The sequence below is a fragment of the Hippoglossus stenolepis genome, chromosome 22 (genome assembly GCF_022539355.2).
Source record: "Hippoglossus stenolepis isolate QCI-W04-F060 chromosome 22, HSTE1.2, whole genome shotgun sequence".
Taxonomy (NCBI): domain Eukaryota; kingdom Metazoa; phylum Chordata; class Actinopteri; order Pleuronectiformes; family Pleuronectidae; genus Hippoglossus; species Hippoglossus stenolepis.
The window spans coordinates 1,259,340-1,268,563 of record NC_061504.1 but is presented as its reverse complement, the minus strand read 5'-3'; the positions used below and the strand labels follow the sequence as shown (position 1 = coordinate 1,268,563).

Here is a 9,224-nt window from a genome sequence, read left to right as displayed (position 1 = left end):
TTACCAGTAGCCAATTTGCATGCTTCCATGAGGCTGAGGCTGAGGCTGAGAGGTGATGAGAAAAGAGAACTGAGAGGAGAACTTGTTATTCGAACAAACAGAAAACCAACACAGTTAGTACCAGAGACAGGTCACGTGATGCGGACCCATCGACATGCGCAGAATCAAGTCAGCTAGAAAGAGGTTCGTCAGAGAGGTCAGGTCGGGGAACACTGAGCCCCAGTTCAGCCACACAGTTGTGTTCTTCCCCGTCATCCGGAAGTGGAAGAAGTGCGGGCTGTTCAAAGTTGAACAGCGTTTCACTGTGATGTTGGGTATACAAGAAGAACAGTGTGATACCGCAACCAGCGAGCAGCAGAGAGATTTATGTCTTCTGTTCTGTAAGAATGAGAGACACAGTATGAGGAACAAGGAGTGTCAAGTCAGAGTAACCTACTATGTCTCGTGAGGCGGCGGCTTTTTTCACAGGCGGCCGCACGCAAAACAACGTAGAAGGCCAGCTGCCACCGGACTGGTTTGGCGGAGAAGTAGCGACAGCGATATTTGGTCACCGCGAGACTGAAGGAAAACGGAATATGCAACGCCTTCATCCACAGCCTGAACAAAAGGTTTGTCAGGGGTTAGGGGAGAGCAAGAGTGGAGATTGCTGCAGTGTTTCAGTGTGATAAATGCCTGTCTGCCTCTGAGTCCAAACGACACGTCGTGAGGAGTGAGTGATTTGCCATGGTACAGAGCACCTAAAGGGGCTTCAACAAAGAGCAAAGTCAGGAATGAACGTTCTACAGAAAGAACATGTGTCGATGAATGACATGAGTTGTTTCCTTCCATCATGGTTTAGCATGTTAACAATAGCTTCTACTCTTATCAGACAGGATTTGCCATCTTTGGTGACGACATGACCTTAGAAAATGTGACAGTTTAAGGAATGTAAACTAGTTTGTTGAGGCTGACTTTATGGGTCTCACGAGCCAGATGTTCCAGCAAAGCGGATCGTATCTGTTTCACATTGCCTCCTGTGTGGGATCATAAATCTGCAGATCATCAACATACTGCAAGAGAACTGAACCCGAATGAGGATGAGGGATTCAAGACTGTTCCTGAGAGCCAGATTGTATAATGATGGAGATTCACAGTAGCCTTGACATAGGTGTGTGAACGTGTAGGCCTTGTTTTCAAAATTAAAAGCTAACCAGTACTGGCTGTCCTGTGGACAGGAACACTAACAAAAAGCATTGATACCTACACTGAAAACCACGCGTATTAGACGGAATTTGGGAGCAGCGTATGGATCGGGAACAATATGCGATCGAGCAATTACAGCATCATTCACAGCCTTCAGGATCTCAGTATCAAACCGCCACCGTGGTTGACCTTTGTCTCTGATCTTCTTAACTGGGAACAGTGGAGTGTGACCGGTAATCGTGGCAGGGACAATACACCAGCCTGCAAAAAGGATTCAAAAAAACAGGGACGTGTATCCCCTCCACTGCTTCTGTCTGAGGGATATTGTTGTTTACATGGCTCATAATCAGATTTTGAGTGATTTTGCCTCCACATTATATTTGTCCTTGCCCACAGTGTTTCAGGCAGATCTGAAAGTGAAGGAGAAAAACATCAGAGGGCTGGGCAACATTGCATAAGAATGAAGGTAATTTTCAGTCACAACAAATGAGCGTGTGGCTGGAGAACAGAAGGTTGGAGGACATTTTTAGATCAGAAATGCACTCAGACTGGGTGAATACATTACATCAGGCGGTTGTGGGTTGCCAATCAACGGCAGCCCGGCATGATCTGACAAATGGGCCTGTCTTGCCACTGGTCATCATGGGACTTGGAGAGCGAGATGAGGGTTGAATTGAGACGCGAAACAGTGTCATCTGTTGGTCAGTGAGTGAGACTGAAGCTGCACTTCTGGAACCAGACCAAAAATATTGGACACTTCAGAGAATCATCAGGAAAAGGCAAAAACAGAGATTCATAAATGTGATCTGCTGTGTCTGTCACATGAAGTGCAATGCAGAATCAGTGTGCATAAAAATCAGAAAAAGGGGTGTCGGGAGAGACCCTGACCTGGGAGAGCAGATCAGTGAGGATTTATAGGAAGTTGCCACTGGGATATACAAGCAGCTGCTCATGTGTGGTCTGTGACATTGTGAAGGGGGTGAAGAAGAATTGTGCGTAACTGTCACTCCATCAGGGGAGTGGATACTAAATTGAGGCTCAACAATAATCATCAACCCTTCCTAATAGATTAATTGGGCAACAGGGAGACAACAGAAAATCATGTTCAAACCTTATGGGATGTTTGTCAAACTGAGCGGCACATTTGAGAGGTTTTATGAAATTTTCTTTTACAGTGGCACCGCTGGCACCTTGAGAGAATATAAAGCCACCTTCACTTATCTCCGGGAGATGCGGGCAAATCTGACATCCTAATCCACAGAATAACCTGAAATCTGTGAGCGACCATGAAATTAAGTTTGTGACTGTTAACACACAGTTCGAGTTGAGGCATTTTCTAAAAGCATCACTATTGTACTTAACATAAGAACCACAAAGCTAGGTCGTTCTGGTGTGTGTGTGTGTGCGGTTAGTTTAGCAAGCGATTTCTTTCATTGCTGGAGCTTTTGTGTGTGTGTACGGGTTAGAATTGGCAAGCGATTCCTTCATTGCTTTAGCTTTCTGTGTGTGTGTGTTTAGAATTGCAAGTATTTTCATTGCAGTGGCATGTATGTATTCCTGTGTTTCACTTCCTTTCTGATCCTCGGCGGTGAGATTGGTCGCCTCCCCGCCTGCCTCCTCCTCACTCTTTCTGCATTTCAGTCGGCAGTGAAAGTTCTTGTCTCCCCTCCCTTCGCTGCTGGGGGCAGTCCCTGCTCCAGTGTACAGAGAAGCCTCGCCCACGGCCGTCCGCGCCCTCTCTTCCTGGTACAGTGAAGTTGGCTCCGCTCTCAGCGTTATCTTGTCTGGGCGTGGGCCTCTTGACAGGGCTGACACAGCCTGCATCATGGTTAGCTGTGCTTTCTGGAGTTGTTGATTCTTCTGCTGAGTTTGTCTTTGGTTTCTTTGTGTTGACGTTCAGCATGTTCAGTATGACATCTCGACCTCTGCTCAAGCGAGCATCCTCAAGCCCAATGCAGGTGTGGCCTGCGCTCTGTCCTAGCAGAGTGGGGGAGTAGACCATTCAGGAAGGCCTGTTTCAGATGTAGCCATAAGCCCTGTCTGTTGCCAAGGGTGTCAGGTATGGGGATGCCTCTGTGTTGATTAAACAGGACGGTCAGGACGTGGTGAGGAAATTCCTACGGTTTCGCCTATTGTTGTTTGCACCTCAAGTTATTTTGACACATCAATTTTATTAGGAAGGCGGTCCTCAGGGCGTTTGAGGAGTGGCGTTGAGAGCGTTGACGTATGCTGCACAACCGCATCATCCTTAGCCTGGTGAAGTCAGACGTGAGGTCTCCCCACAGTGCGGACACATATCTTTGCAAAGTCAGTGGGGCCTAAAGATGAGGAAGAGGTGATGCTTATCATTCAGTCTCCCTGCCGTCTCCCGTCTCCCAGACTGGGAGAGGTGGGTGGAGTCTGAGATGGCCTGATCGTTGATTGGTGGAGTCTGGTCTCTGCACATCATAAGGAGGAGGGTTTTGGTCGTGAGGTGAGAGGAAGGCAGGGCGTCGGCGAGGACTGCCACACCTGTAATGGAGAATATGGGAGAGATCTATATGATTTTTTTTCAACTTTCTCTAGTTTCTTCTTATCAACCTTAGCCATCTGTTTAAATGTTTGTTTTCTGTCCCTACACTCTGCCTCTTTTTTCCCACGTTTCATGACACTTTATTATCTTCTGTCTTTCCACACATTGATTTATTTATTTATTTTCTTATTTTTTCTCTTTTTTAATTTTTTCTTTTTTTTGTTGTTTTTAATTCTTCCTCTTTCTCGAGGAGTTTCTCTCTTAAAAGTTTAATTTTTTTCGATAATGAATGACCCGTTATGAGGAAAAGCAAAGCCTTGACCATATTGGAAGAAAATGTCACACTTTCCCGTCTCACTTGCAACCAGAAAGCCCACCATTTGACCTCTTCTGGTTTTAAGTCCCCATCTCTTGTTACCCATCCTTATCAATTAAGTATGAACGCACACCACAATTTCCCTTGAACACTCAATTTAAAGACGGATCGGCTTCCACTTAATCCTTGCGTTTCTTCTCCGGCAAACAGGAAATGTCATCAATCAGATGATTGCCACAAGGACGAATCAGATTAACATCATTAATCCACAGCCAACTAGAGAGAATGATCAATACACCAGTTCCAAATAAAACCCTTTAATGTATTATTTTTGTGTTTGATTTGTATTTGAGAAATCATTCAATCAATCATTGACTTCACTTGGATTAGATCCGTTTCCCAACAATCGCTCACCCCTGAGACACCAGAAGTGTTTTTAGACTTTAAACACTTTAACCAATCTCTTCCATCGGTATAGTGGTGGAGTAGACAATGAGGAATTTTCATTTCTGGGTGAACTGTCCCTTTAAGTGCAACACAATTCTCTTTAGCTTATTTTAGACTGACAGTCACTATTTTCACATGCAGCGCCCGGGCTGTTTAAATACTAAATGTTACTTGTGTCTATTCATCTAAGCAGTGTGTTGCCAGCAAAATGAGGTCTGGTCGGGCTCATTTGGAGGAGTATTAGTTAACACACACACAGTGGTAAGTCTCAGGAACAAAACCTATCTTGGACCAAGACAGTAATGAGTGCATATAGAAGCTTGTGCACTTTCACTTTTAGCCACATTACATCCAATCTTACTATATGAATTACCAAGAATGCTAATACCTGCTTTTAAAAGGCAAGAGAGCTGGTGTTGCAATCTCACTCCCATGATTATTAAGACATTAAAACATGCACCTGCTGCAGTGACCATGTCCCAATATTAAATCAACAAAATCAGAGCTGGCTCAAACTATGCACTTGCATAATACATTTTAGGAGCATTTGTTGAGAATAAAAATAAAACAGAGCTCTTATTCTGGGTGCTCTCTCACACGTCTGGTGTAGGTGTACACCTTTATTTTTTCTATATTTTCCAAGTCTCGCTTACAAAATAATGTTTTCCAACACAACTTTGTGTAAAGCTTTCCCACAAGTCTTGCAAGAATATGGTTTCTCACCCAGTGTGAATACGCGTATGCTTTTTCAAACCTTATTTCTGACTGAATCTTTTCCCCACAGGTGTTGCAGGAGTACGCTTCCGCAGTGGCTTCTGAAAACATCAACTTTACTGATTCTGAAACTCTTCCCAATATATTTCACAAGTATATGGCTTCACCTGTGTGGACTTGTGTGGTGCAACAAAATTGTGCCGGTTCTGAAACCTTTCCCACATGTTTCACAAGTATATGATCTCTCCTGTATGGATTCTCAGATAAACATTCAATGTTGGTATGTCAGTGAAACCTTTTACCATGGTCTTGTAAGGGTATGGGCTCTCACTCCTGTGGGTTCTCAGATGTATAATTAATCCAGGACTTGAATCAAAACGATTTTCCACAAGTGTCACATGTTAAAGACTTTAATTTTGTGAGTGTTACGGTGTCCCTTGTTAGGAAAGAGCTCCATCGTCGCTGGGACTTGTATTATTGTGATGAGTCTTTCTTTTTACTCTTTTTGGATTTCATCTCTAGTTGACTCGGGTCCACATCATTGCTTCTCTCTGATCTTGGCTCTCACACAGAGAGTTGGTGACAGAGGAGCTGGTCACTCTTTGGTTCTTCTCCACTGTGGTCAACTTCCTCATTAGTAGGAGTAAAACATAACGGCACGTTCTTTCGCTTCAGTACAAGCTGCTCTCCCTCCTGACTGGTGCAGAGTCTCTCCTGCTCCTCTTTAATCTGTGGAGGGCTCTGGTCCTCCAGACTGGAGTTCTTGTCCTGGTCACTGAGAACCTCCTCTCAGATATGTTGCTGGGAGCTCTAGCGAACAAATGCACACAAGAAATAGGCACTAATGTGATGAGGAGTAAGATTCAATAAAGGATACTATAAACACTTTGAACTTTATACAAGTCCTTGCTCCTGTGTTAGTTTTCATTTGACCATTCTGTTTTTACACACCTGTCCTGTGTAGTTTTATCTCAGGTTTCCAAACAAGATCCAGTAGTCTGCGCTTTCTGATAATTAATGTCTTTATTGAACTCAAGGATAATATTCTGGGTGACCTCTGGGTATTTCTTCAGCAGCAGCAGTTGGTGTCTGTGGGTCCTCTTGTCCAGACTTGAGTTTAGCTCTGTCTCAGAAAATGTTGGTCATGAGAACCCTTCTTCTTCCTACATATGCTAGCCAAGTGGAGCTCTGGAGGAACAAGGGGACATATCACTTGACTTCGCTTCACTTTACGTCTTGTGTTGTACAGGTTTAAATTACGCCTCATTAACTCTAGAATCAAACAAAGTAATTGGTCAGTCCTGTACGCGTCCACTGCACTATTTAAGCTACATGCTTGCTTTCAGTATTCTTCCAAAAGTTCCACACAGACAGACAGACCTCATAGTTTCAGCCCAATTTTGCTCGGATCTGCAGGCGGCATCAAATTTGGATTTATATAGCCCACCACAAATCAAAATGTTTCTAATAGGCCTTAACAACTCATCTACTCCAAACCTCAACAAGAGAAAAACTATAATAAAAACTATTAGGGGAACAGCATAGAAACCTCAGAGAGAGCCATAGAGATGAAGGGAGAAGCTAATTAATGAGAACTGTAGTCTGTGTACCTGTCACTCCTACTGCACTCACTACAGTTTGTTCAAAGACTCTTGAATATTTCTTCAGCAGCAGAAGCAACAAGCCACTGACAAACTCTCTCAAACCCTGAACTGAAGACATTATTGTTTCATCACCACTGATGTAGTTTATTATGGTCCCCTCCTGCTTCCAATCAACCACACTGATAAAGCTTCCGTGTTCACCTCCGCTGATTGTGGATTCTTTTCTTACTCTTTCTTCTGGTGTTTATTATGCCATAAACCAGTTTATAGGCATTACCGCCACCTTCTTGACTGGAGAGAGTGGGAGAAAAGAGATTACAGCAAACAAAACAAAACAAAAATTGAATTATGTTTTAGTCCTGTTTTCCTTAAGTAGTCTATTAGAAGATGATGTATATTCTCATTTATTTACTATCAAATTTCTCTATAAAAACATTTGGCTTTATTTTTTTAATCCTGATATGAATTCCCTTCTTCATTCATTATATTTTTTCTACACTCTATCAATACATGAGTGACAGTTTTCCGGTTTCCAAAGTTTCAAAGGGTTTTATTTGTCATATAGAGTAGGGGGCAGAGTGAAGGATCTGTGTGTTTGGGTGTAGTCCAGGTGGTGTCAGGCCAGTGAGTGTTTAACAGTCTGATGGCAGTTGCATGTGCTGTTCCTCAGTCTGACGTCCTGGATTTCCCACGTCTGTACCTTCTACCAGAGGGCAGAGGTGTGAACAGTCCGTGGTGGGTTGGTGGGGTCCTGGACAATGGAGCAGGCTCTTCTGTGGACTCTGCAGTGGTAGATGTCCTGCAGAGAGGTAGTGATGTCCTGGTGATCCCTCTCAGTGGTCTCCATTGCAGTGGTGTCTCCCATACCACAATGGTGATGAGCTGGTCAAGGTGCTCTCAATGATGCAGCTTTGTAGAAGGCTGAGGATCTTTGGTGACATGCTGAATTTCCTGGGCCTCCCCAGAGCACAGCTGCTGTTGTGCTTTCTTGTCCAGCTGGGTGGTGGCTTAGTGTCCAGGTGAGGTCATCACTGATGTAGACACCCAGGAATTAGAAGTTACTCAGCCTCCACCTCAAGCCCCCTGGATGAACAGTGGCCAATGAGTTCTCCTCTCCTTTCTCATGTCCACGCATCATTTCCTTGGCCTGTCCTTGTTGAGGGTGAGGTTGTGCCCCACCACGTCACCAGACTCAGACACCCCACGCCTATATGCTGTTTCCACACTACAGTAATAAGTCCAATGACTGTGGTGTTTGTCAGATAATTTCTTGCGGGATGGTGTTGTCCCTGTGAGAGGCGACAGTCGTATACAGAACAGTGTGTAGAGCATAGGGCTGGAGAGAACACATCTCAGCAGGTACTGGTGTTCATCGCAAGGCTGTTTGATGTTATGTTTCCTAATTCAGACAGACTGCGGCCTGTCAGTGAGGAAATCTGACACAGTCACAGAGTGTGGAATTGTGTGGGTTGTGTGGTCTGGGTGTGAGTGCCTCCTGTGTGTTGCTGTGCTGGAGGTCTCAAGCGGGTGTAGAATTGTCAGAACCCGACTCTTATTTTTTATCAATTTAAACTCTGGTAATGCAATTATTTTTCCATCTTTTAAATCTAAATGTGGATGCTTAGGATACTGAATACTCAATAATAGAATGTAGAAACCTTTAAAGGTTTAGTGTGTAGAATGTACAGGCATAATGTTCCCCATGTGTTCTAGTGTGAACCTGTTTTCAGCTTTTAGTTAGTTACTGGTTGGTGCCATTATGCCACTACTGATATTTCTGTGAAGAGCCTCGTATTGTTCAGGTTTTAACTTCTTGGCTTTGTGCGATGCTGCGCTAAAATCAACTTGCAACACAATCAGAATCAGATTTAGTGTCACTTCTATAATATTCACTCAGCATAAACAGGAATGATGAAGAAGAAAATGCCTTTCTCCACAGATCAGTCATACATAGTAAAAACTGACATTTTGAAAAAAGCAATAGAAAACAGACTCAGAAGCCATTTGTATTTGGAGTTGACAAAGTGCTTTGTTAAATATATGCTTAATACAAACCATAAAACAAAATCGCAGATCTCAACTTTGGTGCTGACACAGATCAGACAGTGACATTCATCACTTCCAAATGAAAATATGTGAATTTATTCACAATTTATCTTAAGTCATTTGTTTTTTCAACTGCAGAACAAATCCCTGACAATGCACAAAAGTATTATATAATGGACATGAAGGGTAACGACATAAGGAACTAAGTGAAGCAGTTTATTAGGTACACCGTTAAAACTAATACAATCCAACACCAACAGCCCTAAAAACATGTCCTACCTTCAAGTGAAATGTACAATATTTATATAATATATGTAGCATTTTGTATGGGACTGCATTAGTTCCACCCAGTGTACCTAGGCATTGGTTATTAAATTAGTATTGCTGTATTTCACAAACACAT

At 43.3% G+C, this 9,224-nt stretch overlaps 1 protein-coding gene across 1 annotated transcript in view; it reads left to right on the top strand.

The window, feature by feature from the left end:
* Positions 1-9,224, top strand: part of LOC124851297 (zinc finger protein 420-like) — a 150,244-nt gene that overhangs the window by 126,161 nt on the left and 14,859 nt on the right. The gene's annotated exons all lie outside the window — the stretch shown is intronic.